Raw genomic sequence first — 22,102 nt, 5'->3', positions numbered from 1 at the left:
TTCCCTGCTTCTTTTTTGGCTTGCAGCTTATGGGTTGGGCCCTCAATGATGTTCAGATATTAAGAGAATTACAGGGAAATTAACCCTTTTTGGCATAGAGTTGTATGAATTTTGACAGAAGCATTCAGTTGTGTACCCACCACTATATTCAAGACCCAGGACATTTTATCACTACCAAGATTTCTTCCCCCTACTCCCAGATTCTGGCAACTATGGCCCACCCTTTATTACTTCATCTAGGTTTTACAAAATACTTTTTAGATGACCAACTTTGTAAATATTGCCACCCAGGCCTTTCTAACACCAAACCTTCGCTCATTCCATTAACACACCTGTCACATTCAACTCTTGACAAATATTGTTCAAATCTTTTGCTGTTGTATATGTTTGTCAGTAGATTTGTTAACAAAGCAGCATTGAGAACTTTTATTCTATGTATGTGTCCTCTTTGCCTACTGAATACTTCTTCAAAGAATTATCTGCTCCTCTATTAAAATGCTCCTAAAATCTTGTCACTTTTATACAGAAATCTGCTTAGTTTTATGAATCTCAAGCATGACTATTTCAAGCTCCTCTAGCCGTTTGAGCTATAGTTCTTAGGTTCCACACCCAGTATCTACATTCATACCACAAGTACAGAAGAATCATTAGGACATATTGATGCGAAACTCCATGTGAATCAACAAAGAAACAAGCTAACTAAAAACTATCTAAGTTTAAATTCTTATCTGTCTCCTTAAAGAATCTCCCTTATGCAAAGATTAAATTTTGTTTTGTTTTGTTTTCAAAATATCCCAGTAAAACAATATAATTGCTTTAGCAATAAGGAGAGAGAGAGAAAAGAGAGAGAGAGGAAAAAATATTTATGTCAGATCAAGGGAGGAGACCACCCACCAAAGTGCTGCCCCCCAGAGGTCCCTGAGTGACATATTCTATATACACAGACAATGAAGCCAATACCTCCTACATGCAGTGAGCACCTTCCCCAGCCAAACATAGGGATTCCCTACTCTACCTCCCTTCTCCTTTCCCATGAGCCACAGCTGGGTTTCTGCTAGGCCTTCTCAGAGGATAGGGGATGAGCAACTAAGCAGGAGCATGTCTAGGTTTTTCTTATGACATCACACAGAGGAAGTTCAAAAGACAGAAAAGAACAGGAAATAAGAGATATTCCAAAGCAGGGAGCCCTACAAACAAAAACAAAATCCTCTACCATCTTGATTGGTTACACTGAAAGTTCCATCACAGCTCCAACAGAAATTGTTGTTCAGATCCCATATCCATCTTATTCCTCCTCAAGACAGGGAGGAGCTTCAAGCTTTGCATGGGAGCCTCTCAGAAACCTCTTCCTTGACTCACTATTCAGTGTGGTGGAAATAGAGCTTTGAATTGGCTTGATAGAAAAATTACATGTTTGCCCTAAAAAATGAATAATAACTTTTGTTATCTTGGCTTTTATTCTTACTGTATTTCTCACTACGAAAACAAATTTTGTTAGTCATATCCTATTTCGTGAAACCTCAACATCTAATGCATTAGAAGAGGAATCAGGCTGGATAAACAAATGTGTGATAGATATCTAAGAAATATGTGTCAGAATTCATAAAGAAAAATAAGTGACAGATATGTCTAGCTAAAAATTTTTAAGTCTCTCTATTCTTTATGAATTCTGGGCCTTATGTTAGCATATGGAGAATTTTTTTCCAATGTTGAGATTAGAAATATTTTCTAGGGGCACCTGGATGGCTCAGTAGGTTAAGCATCCAACTCTTGATTTCAGCTCAGGTCATGATCTCATGGTTCGTGAGACTGAAGCTGTGTCAGGCTCCATGCTGACAGTGTGGAGCCTGCTTGGAATTCTCTCTATCCCTCTATCTCTGCCCACCCCCCTCTCCTGCACATGCACGATTTCTCTCTCACAAAAATAAAATAAACTTTAAAAAAAAGAAAACAATATTTTCTATTCTCATAATTTCCTTTGATATTATTAAGGCTTTGTGATCTATTCATCTCTATAATTCATCTCTAGATTTTATTTTTTTTAATGTTTATTTAAAGAGAGAGTGCATGAGCATGGGAGAGGCAGAGACAGAGAGAGAGAGAATCTCAAGCAGGCTCCATGGTCAGCACAGAGCCTGACATGAGGCTCAATCTCACAACTGTGAGATCATTACCTGACTCAAAATCAAGAGTTGGACACTTAACCGACTGAGACACCCAGGCATCCCTAGATTTTCTTTTTTATGATGAGATATAGGAATCTGTTTTCAATTTTTTGCTTGTTTCGAACAGATATTCAATTGTCCCAATTATAATCTTTCCTTATTGACTGGAAATATAATGTATAAAATTGCCAAAAAAATCATATGAATATGTTTTATTTTGGATTCATTATTGTCTTCTGAAAAGACAACTCTATTTATTAATTCTTACACCAGAGTTACAATATTTTAAAGTATTTTTCTTTGATAGTACATTCTAATGTCAGGTAGAACAATCCCCTTATTCTTTAATGTTTTCTTTTTTTTTCCTTTAATTTCCATGTTTTCTTTCACACAATTTTAAAATCAACAGGTCAAGCTTGATAATGATTGTTTGGTTTTGATTAGTACTTCATTGAATTTAAAAATCAATTCATTGAGTCTTGCCATTCTTGATCACGAATGTATCAATTTATTCACATCTTTTTGTATGTCCTTAAGTCATGTTTTCTATATTTCTTCATATATTCTCCAACATGTGTGCTAGAGTCGCTCAGATATGTTTGGTAGATCTTTTGCTATTGAGAATGAGATTTTTTTTAATGAAAATTCTTAACTGGCCATCACTCATGTAAGACATTGAAGTTGTTCCTTAATCTAGTCAATATACAGCTCTTTTATTAGTTCAATTTGTCAGTTGGTTCCCTAGTTTTCTGTGTAGGCAATCAGATCATATGTAAATTATAAAGACTTTATTTTTCTGTATTTATACTTATTTTATATTCTTTTGGATCACATTACTTTGCTGGATGAATGTAATATTGATTAATAGCATGGTAGAAAGTCTTATTACCTGTAATAAAAAATCTCTAATTTCTAAAAATCAAGTCTCATATTTCCATTAGGTTTCTGCTAGATCTAGTTTTTCAAGTTAAAAAAAAAAAAAGTTCATATGTTTGTCACTTCCAGAAATGGGTACTGATTTTGTTTTTTCAAAATAAGCTTTGGTACCTATTGAGAAAACCACATGATGTTCTTCCTTTTATATGATAATAGAGTAATATACATTGATAGAATCCTAAATCAGAACTACTCTTGCATTCCTTGGAAAATAATAACTATTATTTCCTAGATAATCTGTATATATCAGGAACCATATAAACCTTTTTACATGCCTTATTTTATTTAATCCTTACAGCAGCCCTCTGAGAAGGTACAATGGGTAGAATAGTGACCCCCAAAAAGATGTGTCCACGTTCTAACTTCTAGAATATATGAACGTGACCTCTGTTGGGAAAAGAGCTTTTGAGGATGTAAGTAAGTGAAGAATCTCAAAACTGGATCATCTTGGATTGTCCAATGACAGATATCTTTATAAGAAAAAGGCAAATAGATATTTGACACATAGAGGAGTAGACTGTAAGAAGATGGAGGCAGAGACTGGAATGACATAGCAACAAGAAACAAATGAAGCCGTGCAGAAGCTAGAGGAGGTAGAGAATAGATTCTTCCACAGAGCTCCTGGAAGGCGTGTAGCCTCCAAAACAGGGAGACAGGAAATTTCTGTTGTTTTAAGTCACCCAGTTTATGGAAATTTGTTACAGGATACTAACACAGGTCCTGTAATTGTTACAGGACCACTAATACAGGTTACAAGATACGAGATAGTATCTCCAAAAATATAAGATTTTGGAGTCTGGCTCAAATTAAGGTAAATTAAAGTCAGGGAACTTACTGAAATTAGAAAATTTTTATAACATACTTTAAGACTGGTAGAGAAAGCAAGACAATGGTCTTTAGGTGAGTATTGATGAACAACACGTTTTGATGAGAATCAAGCTGTTTGTCTTAATGAGCAAAGTATTCTACCATAAAAAACTTATTTTTTAAGTCCAGATAAATTGGTTTGAAGAATTTCCTTAGGCAAACAGTGAAGTTATTTATTGGTTTGCAGATTTATCTTCTTGGGGCAAGAATTTCCTGGAGAAAAGAGTTCACTGATATTGATACATGAAAACTGTTTGGTCTCATATCACATTTAAAATAATAGATATCTAGGGGCACCTGAGTGGTTCGGTTGGTTAAGTGTCCAACTTTGGCTCAGGTCACAATCTCACATTTGGTGAGATTGAGCCCCGCATCAGGTTCTGCTCTGACAGCATCAAGTCTGCTTGAGATTCTCTTTCTCCTTCTCTTTCTGCCCCTCCCCTACTCGTTCTCCCTCTCTCTCCCCCAAAATAAATAAATAGACTTTAAAAAATAAATAAAATACCACATATCTAAACTTGTGAGATGCAGCTAAAAGAACATTTAAAGGCAAACCTATAGACTCAAATATACATATTAGAAAAGAGGGGAAAACTGAAAATAAATTACTTAATTGTCCAAATTAAGAAGTTAAGAACAAGAAAACAATCTAAAGAAAACAAAAGACAAACAATAATATTAAAATCAGAAGTTAATGAAAGAGAAAGTAAAGATATAATTGACAGGAATAATATAGCATACATACATTGATTCCTTGAGAAGACTAATAAAATAAAACTAAAAAAAATAATCCAGTAAGACTGATTATGGAAGAGAAGCAGAATTACAACAAAAAGTAACAAAAAGCCTAGGTAATCCTTTAACTATTAAGAAATTATAATCACTTAAAATATTGAATTTTTGAAAATTTTTTCACAAGGAAAAAAATCAAGCCTAAAGAGTTTTTTTCTTTTTGTAAAACATACATCTCATCAAAATTATTATTTTAGAGGCACCTGGGTGGTTCAGTCGGTTGAGCATAGGACCCTTGATTTTGGCTCATGTCATAATCCCAGGTTCATGGGATCATTCCTGACACCAGGCTCCATGATGAGCACGGAGCCCGCTTAAGATATTCTATCTCTCTCCCTCTAACCTTCTCCTCTACTTGCACTCTCTAAAAAAAATAAAAAATAAAAATAAATTAATTAAAAATTATTATTTTAACCATTTTTTTGAGAAAGGAGAGAGTGTGCACTGGCGCACATGAGTGGGAGAGGGGGACAGGGAGAGATCATCTTAATCAGGCTCTATGCCCAGTGCAGAGCCAGAAGTGGGGCTCCATCTCACCACCATGAGATCAACACCTGAGCCAAAATCAAGAGTGGGATGCTTAACCAACTCAACAACCCAAGCACCTCTAACCATTTTTAAGTGTACAGTCCTGTGGCACTGAGTCTACTCACACTGTTGTACAATCATCACCACCACCCATTTCCAGAACTCTTTCATTTTCCCAAGATGAAACTCTACACAAATTAAACACCAATTCACCATCCCCTGCCCAACTTCTGTCAAACCTCATTCTTTCTGTCCCCATGAACTTGACTAGTCTAGGAACCTCCTTTAAGTGGAATCATGCCCACATGTCCCTTTGTATATGGCTTATTACTCTTAACATAATGTCTTCAAGAAACATTCATACTGCAGTATATGTCGAAATGTCCTTCCTTTTTAGGGCTGAATAATATTCCTGTGTGTGTGTGTGTGTGTGTGTGTGTGTGTGTGTGTGTGTGTCTATGTGTGTCTGTGTCTGTGTGTATATGCATGTAGACATATACCCTTGTTTATCCATTCATCCCTGTGGACATTTGAGCTGCTCTTTTGGGCATATACCCAGAAGCAGAACTGCTGAAGCATATAATTCTATATTTAATCTTTTGATGAGTCATCCTATTATCTTCCACGTTAGCTATGCCATTTTCTCACTAACAGTGCACAAGTGTTCCAATTTATCCACATCCTTGCCAACATTTATTTTTGGTTTTTGTTTTTGGAGTTTTTGTGTTTTTTTTTAATAGTAGCCATCCTAATGGTGTGAAGTGGTATCTCATCATGATTTTGATTTTCATTTCCCTAATGACTACTGATGTTGAGCATCTTTTCATGTGATTTTTGTCCATTTGTATATCTTCTTTGAAGAAATGTCTGTTCAAGTCATTTTCCTATTTTTTAGTTAGGCAGTTTATTTTTTCACTGTTGAGTTGTAGGAGTTCTTTATATATTCTGGATATCAGTCTCATCAGTTGCAAGGTTTGCAAGGCCTAAAGAGTTTTAAAAGCAAGTTCTATCAACTTTTACATAACAGAACATCCCAATTTTATACAAATTACTTCATAGAATAGAAAAAAAGTTACTCTGAAACTCATTTATAAAAGTTCTATCAGTCAGGGTTCAACCAGAGAAACAGAACTAGTAGGAGATACATATTTAGAAATTTATCGCAAGCAATTGATTTAGGTGACTGTGGGGACTGATAAGGCATGTCTGAAATTCAAAGTCCAAGACATCAGAAAGAAGTGGGTGGAATTCAGGGGCAAGAGCTGAAATTGCCATCTACAGTTGGATTGATACTTTCTGAGGGAAGCCTCAACTCTGCTTTCAAGACCTTGCAATTGACTGAATCAGACTTATGCATGATAATCTAAGATAATCATTCAATAAATATTTTAGGATAATTTGCCTTAGTTAAAGTCAACTGATTATGGATTTTAATTACATCTATAAAATGCCTTCACAGTAACACCGTAGTGTTTGATTAAATAACTGGGGACTATCGGCTGGCCAAATTGGTACATAAAACAAACTATCACAAAGTTAATATAATCTATACCAAAGCCAGAAAAGAAAAATTCAAAAAATTACTGGACTATTTCAGTCATAAATTGGGATTAAAATCCCCCCAACCACAAAAGAAAACAATATGTGACAAATCAAATCCAGCAATATGTAAAATGGAAGTATAAACATTTACCTTTATATGATATTTTAAAACTACAAAACATTTGACTCCGTATCTCTAAATTTTACTGAATAGAATAATATAATAAGCACCCTTATTAAAGAATAGTATGCTAATTATATTTCTTTTAAAGATATTCCATACTCTTGACAATCCCTTGTTTCATAGCTGAAATCAGTGAAGTATAACACTGTAGGCAGAAAAATGGTAAATATAATATGTTCCCTCTCCATTATCCCTACTTCTTCAAGGTGAGCCCTACAATTACCCAGCACCAGAATAGCTTTACTGCTTCAATTTACTAAATTATACTTTGTTCCCTAATTTACTATGAATTACTAGTTTAATTTATGTAGTAACAATTCTGAAAGAAGAAGTGTTGTGGGGTTTTTTTCCCTAGAATTTAAATGAAACTAGTGCTTTTATGTTACCATTTCTATTAATTTTTTTCCATCATCGCAGTACAAATCCATTTATCCTCTGTAATAATACTCATAAACATAAATATCTGAACTAAAACATTCACCTATAAAATTAGACAAATGGAGAAAATGCTCTAAAAGCAATAATACTTAAAGAGATATTGAATTCAAATAGGGTTTGTCTTTTCAATAGCTAAGTTCATTACTGCCAAAGTGGTATTTCAGTTGAAGAATTAGAGTAAGAAAAATTTAAGCTAAAAAGGTGCAACAATGTCTTAAAAGAGTACTGAAAAGGAAAGTATTCATCCAACAAATATTTAGTGAATGATTTTTTTTTAGGCTTGTATTGAGTACTGGATGTAATAGACAAATAAGGTACAATTTTCTTTTTAAAATTCTCACAAGTCTGGTGGTAAGCTGAAGACCAACATATAAAAACATAAATACACATCTGTGTAATAAATGGTATGAAAGAAATTACACAGGATACAATGAGAAGATATAATGATGTGAGAAGAGGAATCCATTAAAAACTTGGAGGAAATTATGTTAAATCTACATTTTGAGGCGGAATACCAGTTACCTCAACCCTTAAGCCAATTACCAAGGTCTGTAGGACGCAATACTATAACTGATAAGAAGACTATTTTGTTGTCTGGGGGGTAGGACTGGGCAGAAATACATACTGTATAGGCAAATCAGAAGTAGTTAACATCAGAGTAGCTACCATCTTGGCCCTATAATATTTCCTCAAAATGTAATCTTTGTGTACAGAGTTATGATCCATTGGCTTTTGTGGAAACTTTCCTCCAATACATTCGTTAACATTGTGTCCGCCATTGGTTTTAGATTATTGCAATTCTCTGTCTCTAAGAAATGAATGCTGGTCATCTGCATTCTTCCCATAGAAAGAATGAAAATCTCTGGAAACTTGAAATGGTGCATAAGGGATATTACAACTCATTGTCACTTTATGTTATTAACTGGAACTGAAAATGCCCTTTTCATGCAGCCATGATGTGTATAGTATATATTCTTTCAGCAACAGTAACTCAAGATGTAAGTGCTTAAATACCACATGCCCAATATCTTATGAGTTATACTGAGATTTAGTGTTAAATCCCTTTTGAGGCTATTTCCTTGGTATTTTCAACTTCTCTCCTCAATACTGTGACACAAAGTGCAATTTTCTGATGTGACGGTCCCTCCTCTAAATTCATGAACAATATGCTTATCTTTTGTGCTAAAGTTAATGATTTCCCCTTCCAACTATAACATTCTGCATTGTTTATTCTATCGAGAAATGCTTGCAATGACCTCTTCCAGGGCCTCCCTCCATCCTTCCCTGCTCCACAGATTCTGATATTCTGCTGCCTTACAAAAGACTTGACCTGCAATGCCTCATTAGCATCTTGAGTCTCTAGTCCACTACCAGCATCTGGTCCCCGATAGTTTATCTTTGCCATTCTACGACCTGGTAGCTGAACTTTCCCACTGTAGCTTCACTTAACAGAGCTAAGCTCCTGACAAACCCATAAAACAATTGATTTTTTTGTTTGTTTTTGTTGCTTAGTCATTCTCTGCTTGAAATAAAGAGATCAAAGATATGCATCTTCCCTTTTCCAAAGCCTAGCAATATCCACCTCAAGAAACTCATTTTAAACACACTTATTACAACATATTTTTACATTTTGTGGTTTTTCACTTCTTTTGTTGCCTTCTGCTAATTAAAAAATTCTAAGTATTGAGATCAAAATCCTTAGAGAAGGAGAAATAAATCAACAGCTGTTTACTTATAAGTCTATATTCGCCAAATGGAGAATAATAGTAATCTCTTTAAGGACCTGGAAGAATAAGGCAATAATTATATTTGTTTTAATTTGGCATGCAAAACAAAATGAAAATGTTGTTTTCATCAAAAATAAAAGCAACAATGTTTTAATTAACAAGGGGATATCAATTATTCTAAAAATAAAACATTATTTTCCCATAATTTGTGTTAATAGTTTTTAATAACTTGCTTAGCATAGAAAGTAGGAGAGTTATGTGATGGATGCTTTATGGGTACAGCTTTATAATGTCATGATTTTTTGCAGCACTGTAAACCTACAAAAAAAAACACAGTAAATTGTATTGACAAGGTTTTCATGCTTAAGCCTACATTTTATTGTACCATTATCCCCAAACAAATTGAGGCACAATATTTCATTAGACTGGACAGACACATTATTGAACACATAAAAGAATATCAAAGGCCATTCAATAGTTTTAGCAAAGAGGATCAATATTAGGTTTTGTAGGTTTGTGCAAAAAAAAAAGTACTTTTTATATTATAGCTACGTCTTTTATAATGATTTATTTTTTAAATACCCAAAATGAATAGATAATTTATTTTTAGGAAATGCATTTTTAATGTGTCTTTTCATAGGGCTTTAGTATTCGGAGTCATTATATTTAGTTAGAGGACAGAGGTTCACATTCAATCTTAAGGAATATATCTAAGAACTGGATTCTGAAACAGCTCTGACAACAGTTCTGTTACATCATCTGTTACATGCAGTTCAGCCACAATAAAGCATTCGAGATTGAAATTCCTCCCCAACACTCCCCATTTTCTACCATTAGAGATATTTGTCACAGGAAATCTAAAGGTTTATAGTGCTCTTACAAGAATTAAAAAAGGATAACCCATGTAAACGTTACTCATAACAAAGTACAGAGTAGCTACAATAACGTGAGAACAAGTAATATCACTGGGGATAAAAAGACATTACATAATGTTAAAAGGGTCAATTCATCAAAATGAGGTAACAACACTAAATGTGTGCTAATTATAGAGCTCCAAAATACACAAAGCAAAAACTTATAGACATGAAAGGAGAATAGACAAACGCACAGGTGCTGCATCAACACTCATCTCAGTAACTGACAGAGCAGATGGAAAATCAGTGAAGATACAGAAGACTTGAACAGCAGCATCTACTAGTTTGTCCTAACTGACCCTTACCAAAGACTCCATCCAACCACAAAATACACATTCTTTTCAAATATACATGGAACATTCACCAAGACAGGCCAATAGATCCTCTCCAAGTTTGGTTGCATATTTAAGCCTGAAATGTTTGATACTAATGTAAAAAGTATTAGTTCACTGAACAATTGTCAGCATCTGATGATGAAAATCATTGAACTCCAATTGGCTCTATGCATCTTGTCCCTTACTACCTAGTTTCCAAGTAGTACATTACAGGAAAGCAAGTCCCAAACATAATTCTGTCAATCCTAAAAATATCTCATAACAAGTAGATAGAAAAACAGCCATATAGCCTCTTGCCACTCTCAGCTCTTGGGTGCTCTAATAATAAGCACACAGTACAAAAGGTTCATTTCAAAATAGATGCAATATTTTACTAACCGGATAAGAAGACTTTGTTGTTTATCAATTTACATAATGGTTACCTGTGAGGGTAGGGTCAAAGGATCAAAGTAAGCCCTAGACCTAAGGGACCACTCTGACAAGATTAGGATGCAGGTCTTATGAGATACTTCTTTATTCAAGGACACAGATCCTGTTACAATCTTTCTTAACTACTATACATTTTGAACATTGCTCATCTCACCAATGAAGTATTTTTTTCCTAGATTATGTGGGCTAATTAACAATCACTCTGGTTTAGATTTACATATAAATATTGAAAACTTAACTGTGTCCATCTCTCAAGCTGATGGAGGCAGTTCAGAGGCTGATCAACCAATCCTAAGGTGTAGATTAATGTTAATTTACACATATATATATCACTCCACACTAATTATAAATATATTTTGTCATATGATCCAACAGTATATTATAAATCAATATACTAAAAATAGGCTAAAATATTTTAAGTAAAATTACCAAAAAAAAAAAAAAATCCCACAATATAACTGGGTGTGGGGGAATGGTAACATGAATTTATGATACCAAAAGGAAATCGTGGGATTTTACTTAAACCAACTATGGGGGAAAAAACTAACTGCTTTTTGACAATTTTTTCTATCATCTTTTAATAACTGCTCTTTAACTACCACTCTAGTTTCCCTGAGAACAAAGAACAAATTGTCTGTCTGTAGGTAATAGGACTTACCTTCTTTAGCATCTATTAAAATGCTGTTTAATAAAGGTAATAATGATTTTTAAATCAACACTTGTTTGACAGTAGAATTTAATTATCTGACTTTTAGGATGTAGGAAAAATACTCAGATTGTACCACATATATTTTTTAAAAAGCCTCCTATTAACATAGGACATATTCTTAGCTGCTGTTGGGTTCTATCACTATTTTCTTATTTCAATCATGGACAGTTACATCATTAAATCGCGTTCATTTGACTAAGCTACTGAAAAACTGTTCACCTCCCACATTCCAATTTTAACACCCACTCTTTGCTCTTCATTCTGTATATGCCAGCATTAGTTCATCATTCAACTTCCACAGAGTTTTATGTATTTATAATGTCTGCCAAATTTTTCCAAGAATTTCCTTTAAGTGGTAGAGAAAAAACATGGTACCACAGGCTTAATTTCTCTTTGAAGACTATTTTATCTTAAAACTTCATGTGAATTTTGTTTTAAAATATACAATATATCCATGTTAATTTTTTACATAAATGTTAATAATTTAAACTCTGATTGCTTAAATCACATTTATCATATAGCTACACAAAATTCATCTAGATTCTCTATGAGTACCCAACCTAATTTGGAATCAGAAACTTAGCAGTCACAACTAAATACAAATTTAGGGAACACTGTGAAGAGTGAGAAATGTTTCATGAACTATTTTTTTACTAATAACCTTAAGGGACAATATAGAGGCAGTTACCATATCCATGGGCTCCATTTTTTCCTAATTCTGTTTCAGAATGCCTATCTCATTAGGAATCAGAGGAATACTAGAAGTGAATATTTGCTGCATCAATACAGGCAGTGTAATTCTATATGGAAGCAACCAATGCACTCAGGGATCTTTGAAGTTTTCTTTATTCCTAAATAGCCAAATTGCAGAATCATTTTCCAGGTTTATACCTGGGGAGCCCATGAAGACTGCCTTTGTATTAAATATTGATTGTGAAAAAGTAACCATTTAATGTAGCTTGTTGCCCTTGCAGGACAAATTGCCTTCTTGGAAGACAAAGCAAGAAATATCTGGGTGAAGGGAAACAAAGCCTCAGAAGACAACCTAACAGTTGTCCTGGGGGCAGGAACTGGGTGACTAGTGGTCAAGGAGTAGGAAAGACTTCCTTTCCTGACCTTCCTTGTTTTACTGTTTGTATCATGTATATGTATTAGCCTTTTTAGAAAAAAAATCATAATAATTTTTAATAATTTCAAGGTATCAAAAAATAAGCAAGTGATTTTTCATCATAATTTTAGCCTTGGGGAAAAGCCTTGGAGCTCTGGAGAAGCTCAAAGTCATGCTAAATAAAGCCTGACAACACCTCATAATTGAGCAGCTACATGGTTAGTCCTTACAGTTGCAATAAGAGAGAAGATGTGCAAATGTGAAGGATATGTTAAAGCATATTGCATATGCTCCCATTTACTGAAAGGGGAAGAAAAAGAATATATGTGTATTTATTCATTTATACATAAAACAACCTTTTGCAACTATGAATGCTTAAGACCTAAAATGGCCCACATTGTATTTGTTGCATTGGGTTGTATCCAATAAGTGGAACTAAATTTTGCCTTTCAATTTATTTATATTTATTATAGGATTAATCAAATTAACAAAAAAGGCATCCAATGCTAAATGAATGAATCTAAACTGAGTCTTTCTATGAACACATATCACAATACGTACATATTTGTTTGGGGTAAAAGAAAGGCTATGGTACCCTAACTTCTAGGGGGTGTCCCACCATGATCTTTTTTCCCCCTTGTAGAAATGGATTGGATATTATATGAGAATTCTCATCAGAGTGAGTTCTAGAGCCTCCAAACAGAAACTCAACCTTTCAGTATTATCCACCTTTAAACATTAGAAGTAAAGTAAGACAGTATCCCCTCTTCCCACACACACACACACACACACACACACACACCCCATCAAGTGAGCAAGAACAATCAGTGGGACAGTTTCCCTGTAGTGGTATACTTTACAGGACTAGTTTGTCTATTCTATTCTTTCAGTTGGTGGTAGGGTTGCTATTCCCACAGTTGCTTAGATTAACTGTACGCAACAAAGCCGGTGAAACCAATTATGTTGATCTTAAATATAAATAACATACTTGCTGGATCTGTTAACTCCACCTATGTGGCTGTGGGCTTTATGGATTTCAGGCAACCCTAAGACAAGGATGCTAATAAGATAAGGTTGAATTTAGGCTGCCTTCCTGCATTGGTGTTGAGAAAGTGCTATAGCTGAGACTCAGATTCAAAATGTTTACACCTACGCATCTACAACAGCTGTCATTTTTTTATGTGTGCAAGGATCGCCTGGATTTTGTTAAAATGCAGTTCTGATCCTATAGGTCGGGAGTAGGATCGGAGATCCTACATTTCTCACAAAGTGATGCTGCTGACTCATGGACCACACTTTAAGTAGCAAGTCTCTGCCTCTCTGAGGACAGAGAATGGCACAGTTTTTCATATGTTTCAAATTTTGAGCATAAGATTTAGAAACTTTGAATATATTGTGTCTTCAGTATCTATTTAAAAAATGAATAAAAATTATAAAGCAAGCAAAATAATCCCAGTATTCTGCAGCTGAGGAATCAAGCAGCTGAGCAGACCATCAGAAAGATGAGTGGCAGCTTGGCCCTCTTCAGGAACCCCAACTTCCTGACTTTGAGTAGGAAGCTTTTTTATCATGCTCACCCGAAAAATTTCCTCTCCTGTGCTTCAGTTACACAGCTCTTCACAGACCTGCTTGAAGCGTCACTGAGCATGGCTTCATGAAATTTCCTGAACAAAATAATCATTTTTTTCTCTTCTATATGTGATACAGCCAGAAGGCACACACAAAAAAAAGTAAACCTCCAAACACAGATTAAATGACAATTTTGTGAGAATATAATGGGTCCCCTTTGAGGTGGGTATATCAGAAAAACTGGCCCCTCTGAGTGGATGAAGCCCTAAGTAGATGGTAGCCCCTCCTCCCAGATGGGCCTGGCTCTTAGGTTGCATTTGTAAAGAGCACAATTTGACCACCAACAGGGCAACCCAACTAAAATTCTCCCTAGCGGGATTCAGTATACCAACAAGGAAAATCTCACAGAAAGTGGGGAGTAAATTAAAGGGAAGAGTTTGTAGAGAACAGTCTTTTATACCCTTCCTAATTCCCCATGGTGATAAGAGAAGCTTAGTCCTGGGAGTTCAGGAAAGCAAATGATACAACATTGATAACATGTTAAGTTTCATTTCTCATTAGTCTGCTCCTTAATGTCCAGGCTTTATGCCTGGTCAAATGTTTGCCTTGTGTTATGGGCTGAATTGTGTTCCCACTCCCCAATATCTACAATGAATGAATGTGACTATATTAGGAGACAGAGTCTTTCAAGAAGCAATAAGTTAAAATGAGGTCACTAAAGTGGGCCATAACCCAGTAAAACTCTAAGAAGTGATTAGGACAAAGACACATGCAATGGGAAGACCATGTGAAGACACAGGGAGAAGGCAGCCATCTACAAGCCAAGGGGAGAAGGCTCAGAAGGAAGTGATCCTACTGATACCTTGATCTCAGAATTCTAGCCTCCAAAATTGTGAGAAAATTCATTTGTTATCTATAAGCTATTCAGCTTATGGCATCTTGTTATGGGAGCCCTAACAAACTAATATACCTTGTATTGACTAGACTTTGATAATTTATAGGGAAGTCAAAGGTAAAGATTTGTGGGGCGCCTGGGTGGCGCAGTCGGTTAAGCGTCCGACTTCAGCCAGGTCACGATCTCGCGGTCCGTGAGTTCGAGCCCCGCATCAGGCTCTGGGCTGATGGCTCGGAGCCTGGAGCCTGTTTCCGATTCTGTGTCTCCCTCTCTCTCTGCCCCTCCCCCGTTCATGCTCTGTCTCTCTCTGTCCCAAAAATAAATAAACGTTGAAAAAAAAAAGGTAAAGATTTGTTAGATTACAGGGAAAGGATGCATCAAAATTGTACCTACAAAAAGTCCTCTCTTCTAGTCTCTCTCCTCCCATCTAAAGTGTATACAGATTAAGACAGCAGTGGATTTAAGTAAAAGCTCTCCAAAAAATGGACTCTTAAAGTTGCTCTCCTCACTTGGGGTTATCCATCTTTTTATTCAAAGCCATCAGAATTCACTGACCACAGTCATTGAGGGGACTGAACAATGAAAAAACAAACGCTTTACTAAGGAAGTACAAAGCACTATATTGGGACCTGTGTCAAAACATAAGGAAGACTGGGAGATGGAGTGTGAAACTCCATTTCTCCAAATTCCACTTGAGAAAAATCTTTGGCATACAGAGAGTGATCACCTCTCCTTGGTCAATGTGGGGTATTTAGAGGGGAGGGCAACGTTCATTATTCATTTTTTATTCTGTAGCCATTTAAGTCCACTGCTGCCAAGGAGCAGAGGCATTGGCTAAATGACTTCTAATTAAAAATATAGGAAAGCTTAAAGTGACTTCATAAAGATGTCATGGCAATATAGTGCATTAGTAAATCACCGTAATTCCCCAGATCTAAGAACATAAGCATAGATCTATTTCATATTGAATTTTTATTTCAGGATATGAGTCCCCTGCCCACTCCAAAGGTCTATATGAAGACAATTTCAGCTCTTTTCTTCTTTCCCAAATAACATCTGTAGCACTATTTATGTTCTTCCTCAGCAAGGAAAAACCAAATCCCTTCTTATATATAAATTTCAACAACCCTATCCCATACACCCTACACACACACACACACACACACACACACACACACACACACACACAAACTTTTTCTCTATTTCTCCAAGTCTTTTTCCTTCCTTCTTTCTCCTTTGTGGCTAAAGTTGACCTACTGCATAGAACCAAACCTATCACTTTCTGACTCCTTCACAGGTACTAAAAAGCCTTGAGGAAATTCATGAAGCATCATTAAGCACTGAGTTAAAACTCTCAATAGGAAAAAAAGTGTGTTTCATTATAATCAAGTCAGAAAATAGATCTGCCCTCCATTTTCTATGTACTGCCAAACATCTGTGCCATGTTAGAAGAGTCACTAGACTCAATGACGTGTGTGTTCATCCAAGTTGCTTATTGTGACCATGAGGTGAAAATGAATACCACTTAATCCTTGTTGGGTTAACTTGCTCACTTTAAATCACTGTTCATACACCCCTCACCCTCAGCTTCAATCTTTGCCCTACGCTCACCCTCCTACTCTATTTTCAGAAACAGCTGTTAAGTCACTTCTTCATTGGATAGATATCATTTCTATTGTACTAGTCCTCAAACATAAATGTGCATATGAATGATCTGTGTATTTTGTCAAAATTTAGATTCTACTTCAGTAGATCTGGAGTAAGACCTAAAAATTTTCATTCCTGACAAGCTCCCAGGTGATGCCAGTGCTGCTGATCTGAGATCATACATTGGCCTAAGATGTTCTTTAGTAAATACTGTAATAAATAACATTGTATGGTGACGGATGATGACTACCCTGATCAGAGTAAGGACTGCATAATGTATGGAAATGTCGAATCACTATACTGTACACCTGAAACTGATATAGTACTGTATGTTAACTATACTACAATAAAATAAAATAAAAGTACAAAACAGAACAACAACAACAACAACAACAACAACAACAAGAAAACACTTAGAAAATACAACTGAAAGTGAGCAAGGAAAAAAAAAGTCATTGTAACCTTTTATAGGGTTTTTGCAGTTCCAAACATGGGCTCTGGCAGAGAAATTATACCAGCTACGTATGTATCATTTCGGCCAAGTAAGCGTCCAAATGAGTCCATCAAAGAATATTTGTTGAATACCCACTTCAAAGTCCTTAGTAAAATATTTCTATTTTAGCTTTGTAGATATTTCCTAACGCATTTGCCATTTCAAAATCCAAAAGACTTCTAAGTCTTTTAAAGGAAGTCAGTAGCCCATAAGTCATTAATATTCTCCTCCTTTCTCTTTACCTCCTCATCACCAAGTTTAATATATACACATACATATACATATACATATACATATACATATACATATACATATACATATATGTGTATACCTTAATTTTTGAGAGAGAGAGACAGAGTATGAGTGGTGGAGGGGCAGAGAGAGAGGGAGGGAGACCCAGAATCAGAAACATGCTCCAGCCTCTGAGCTGTCAGCACAGAGCCTGATGTGGGGCTCGAACTCATGGAACCATGAGATCATGACCTGAGCTGAGGGTGGACACTTAACCAACTGAGCCACCCAGGCACCCCACCAAATTATATTAATATAAGATTTATAGGGGCACCTGGGTGACTCAGTCAGTTCAGTGTCCAACTCTTGATTTCAGCTCAGGTCATGATCTCAGCGTTTGTGTGTTCAAGCCCCACACTGGGCTCTGCACTGCCAGTGTAGAGCCTCCTTGGGATTCTCTCTCTCTTCCCCTCCCCCATTTGTGTACTCTGCCTCTCAAAATAAACTTTGAAAAAATTACCTTTAAGGTCTGTGCAGATGAAGGTAAGGACCAAAGAAGCTTTCCAGTGTCCTCAGGTTGTACTTACCCATTTACTCAACTAATATTTACTAAGCACATACTATGTGCCATGCACTGTTTACTTCGTAACTGAAGAACATAGACAAGCCAAGTTTCTGCAGTTATAGGGCTCATATTCCATAGGGGCAGCAGATAGACAATAAAAACCTAAAAATACATATAATTTCAGATAATAAGTAAATGACTAAAATAAAACAACGTAATAAGACACAGCATGACTGAAAAGTATTGTTTCAGAAAGGATGATTAGAGAACGCCTTTCTGTGGTGATCCCATCACACCCAAGAAATAAAAGATGAGGAGCCAACTACAGAAAGAGCTGAAAGAAGACCATTTTCACAATCTAATTTCTATGATTTATTCTGTAGAGTGTGTCCCTTCAAGTAGTAGTTTTGTGTGCAGAATTCCATGAGTCTCACTGAGTGTGTCTGAAAAGGTGCCTTGCAAATCCAGTTGCTACTCAATTATCTCTGATCTTGCCTACATTTTTTGTTTTTTTACAAGAAAAGATTAATGTCGACCGTTCACATGGGGATTGGCTTCTTGAGGATAATAGGAGTGTAGGTACAGATTTTAATGATCCTGGAGCAAACTGCACATGGAATTTTAAGCCCATCATACACTCCAGGAAGGGAGGAAAAACTTCTCTTTAATAAGCATTTATTGAGCACTTATTACATGAGAAAAATGTATTTTTTTAAGTTTATTTATCTTGAGAAAGAGAGAGAGAGAGAGTATAGGAGAGAGGCAGAGAGAGAGGGAGACTCCCAAGAATCCCAAGCAGACTCTGTGTTGTCAGTGCAGAATCTGAGACGGGACTCAATCTCATGAACTGTGAGATCATGACCTGAGCCGAGATCAAGTCAGACACTGAACCGACAGAGCCACCAGGCACCCTGAAATATGTATTTTTTAATAAAAGAGTGAAATATGAGTACATAGAGATGAATGTTATATAGATCCTGTCTCCAAAGAATTTATAAACAAACTATAAAATAAAATGGAAAAAAGTGAGAAACTAGAAGTACAAGTGATGGGAATAATCACTTATAAGAAAGGGTGATTAATTTCTACTAGGAGAATCTGTAAATATTCCAGTAAGAAGTTGGTATTTGACTTTAGCCTTGAAATATGAAACGTGGGGACTATATCAACAGGCAGCATTAAAGGCCCTGGCATTTAGGGGTGCCGGGGTGGCTCAGTTGGTTATGCGTCCAACTTCGGCTCAGGTCATGATCTCACGGCTCTTGAGTTCAAGCCCTGCATCAGGCTCTGTGCTGATAGCTCAGAGCCTGGAGCCTGCTTCAGATTCTATTCTCCCTCTTTCTCTGATTCTCTTTCTCTCTCCCTCTCTCTCTCAAAAATAAGTAAACATTAAAAAATGGGACACCTGAATGGCTCAGTTGGTTAAGTGTCCAACTTCAGCTCAGGCCATGATCTCACAGTTTGTGAGTTCAAGCCCCATGATGGGCTCTGGGCTGACAGCTCAGAGCCTGGAGCTTGCTTCAGATACTGTGTCTCCCTCTCTCTCTCTGTCCCTCTCCCGCTTACGCTCTGTCTCTCTCTCTCAAAAATAAATAAACATGTAAAAAAAAATTTTTAAAGCCATGGCACTAGATGAGATAAATTAGTCAATTAAACGGAGGGAACAAGAAAGTCCCAAGGAGTGAGCCCCTTACATAAATGTGAATGGTCTTGAAGATGAGGCACAACAGAGATTTCAACCATGTCACATGATGCGCAGACCCAGTAAGATGAGTAGTGAACACTGACTGTGAATTTAATAATTTGGAGATAACTGGTGATCTCGAAAGGGTGGAGGGAGTGAAGGGGAGTAGAAGATACAGGCTTTAATAAGTCACGGGGATAAAAGGTCCAGCATAGTCAATGGTATTATACTAGGGTATGATGACAGATGGCAGCTACACTTGTGGTGAGCACAGCATAATGTACAGACATGCTGTACACCTAAAACGAATGTAACATTATGTGTCAACTGTATTCAAAAATATTAAAATGAGCTGTTTCAGTACAGAGTAGAAAGGAAAAATTTTTGAAGTAGAGTCAAGAGAAAATACAAGAATTGAAAACAGGCACTACAGATTAATGTTTCTCAAACTTTAATGTCATTATAAATCATGAAGATCCTTTTATTTTTTTTTTTTTTTAATTTTTTTTTTTTCAACGTTTATTTATTTTTGGGACAGAGAGAGACAGAGCATGAACGGGGGAGGGGCAGAGAGAGAGGGAGACACAGAATCGGAAACAGGCTCCAAGCCATCAGCCCAGAGCCCGACGCGGGGCTCGAACTCACAGACCGCGAGATCGTGACCTGGCTGAAGTCGGACGCTTAACCGACTGCGCCACCCAGGCGCCCCAAAGCCTACAGCACCCGGTATTCCCAGGCGGTCTCCCATCCAAGTACTAACCAGGCCCGACCCTGCTTAGCTTCCGAGATCAGACGAGATCGGGCGCGTTCAGGGTGGTATGGCCGTAGACATGAAGATCCTTTTAAAATGGAGTTTCTGATTCAACATGTCTAGAGTAGGATCTGAGAGTTCGTATTTCTACCCAGCTCCTTGGTGGCTGATGTTGTTGGCCAATCATAGTTTAAGAAGCAAAAGAAGAAAATCCTTTCAGAAATTTTCTATAAAAGGGAGCAATAATATGGGATGAGTAAGCAAATTAACAGGGGGTGTGTGCAGGGTCAAGGTAGTTATTTTTAGAATTCTCATTACCACAGCAAGTGTGTTTGAATGTCAGTGGCATTCTCTCCAGTGTTGAGAGAGAGAAAAAAAAAATGAAGATGGAGGAGAAAAGGGATAATTGTTTGAACAATGTCCTTGAGTAGTAAAGAGAAAATAGCATCCAGTGATAAATGAAGGGAAAGCCTTGGAATGAAGCACAGACAGTTCACACATACTACTAAGGAAGGATGCAAGCTTCCTGGGTATAGATGTAGATGAGCTGGACAGTGGAGTGCATAGAGGTTCTCTCCCAATTGTTTTTAATTCTCAGTTCAGTAAAATACTTAGCTGATAGGACTTGGGAAAAGATGTTAGATGTTTGAGGAAAGAGAAAACTGTGAAATAATCATGAGATGCAAAGAAGGGTTGAATAGGTGAAGCACAGAGAACTTTTAGGGCAGAGAAACCTGTACTATATGATACTGTAATAATCGATACATGTCATTATACATTTGTCGAAACCCATAGTATACAACACTAAGAGTAAACGTTAATATAAACTATGGATTTGGGGTGATAATAATGTGTCAGTGTAGGTTCATCAATTGTAACAAATGAACCACTCTGTTGGGGGATGTTGGTAATGGAGGAGGCCATGCGTGAGTGGCAGTGGGGGCCAGAAGGGAAATGCCTGTACCTTTGTTCAGTTTTGCTGTGGACCTAAAACTGCTCCAAAAAAATAAAGTCTATTATATAAATAAACACATAAATACATAAACATGAGAAAGTAAATTGACCAGAACAGTTGTTCTCAACCCTGTCCACTTTTGACCACTCACTGACCACTCATTTGACCACTCAACCCTGTCCTCATTGACCACAATGACCACTTTTGTAACATATTTTTTAGCACCTTTGCTACTACTGTAAAAATAAAGTAATAATTTAACCTAGCTACACACATATTTTTAAATCCACATACTGTCCTCACCATAATACAAAGAAATAAAAGGAAAGTAAGTCATAATAAACTAACAGGTATTTACACGTGTAAATGCTCAGGTCTGAGTACACGGAGACTAACATCATCTCCATAAAACACTTACTGCCCTCTAGGGGGCGATACTACCCTTGGTGAAAATAATTATGTTGCTTGACATGACTTCCCGTTAAGCTTTTGTGATTTTGCAGGAGACCCATTAGCAAGGTTGTTTGTTTTCTTCAGCTGCTTGGATGTAAGTAAGTAGAGAGTAAGTCGAGTTACATCTAACCAGGGTATCACCTTTACTCTTTACTGGGAGAGTAAATGGACTGATCAGGGCGCAG

The 22,102-nt window shown here is 36.4% G+C and overlaps 1 non-coding gene across 1 annotated transcript; it reads right to left on the bottom strand.

Moving 5' to 3' along the window:
* Positions 1-20,469: 20,469 nt before the first annotated feature.
* On the bottom strand, positions 20,470-20,588 carry LOC124521350 (5S ribosomal RNA). Its single transcript, XR_006964454.1, has one exon. It is a non-coding gene; the product is annotated as a 5S ribosomal RNA (ribosomal RNA).
* Between the last annotated feature and the right edge of the window lie 1,514 nt (positions 20,589-22,102).

This window comes from Lynx rufus, unplaced genomic scaffold, assembly GCF_022079265.1.
Source record: "Lynx rufus isolate CCGP_SWC_20201006 ecotype Redwood Valley unplaced genomic scaffold, mLynRuf1.p SCAF_3, whole genome shotgun sequence".
Taxonomy (NCBI): domain Eukaryota; kingdom Metazoa; phylum Chordata; class Mammalia; order Carnivora; family Felidae; genus Lynx; species Lynx rufus.
This window is presented reverse-complemented; position numbering and strand designations above follow the sequence as displayed.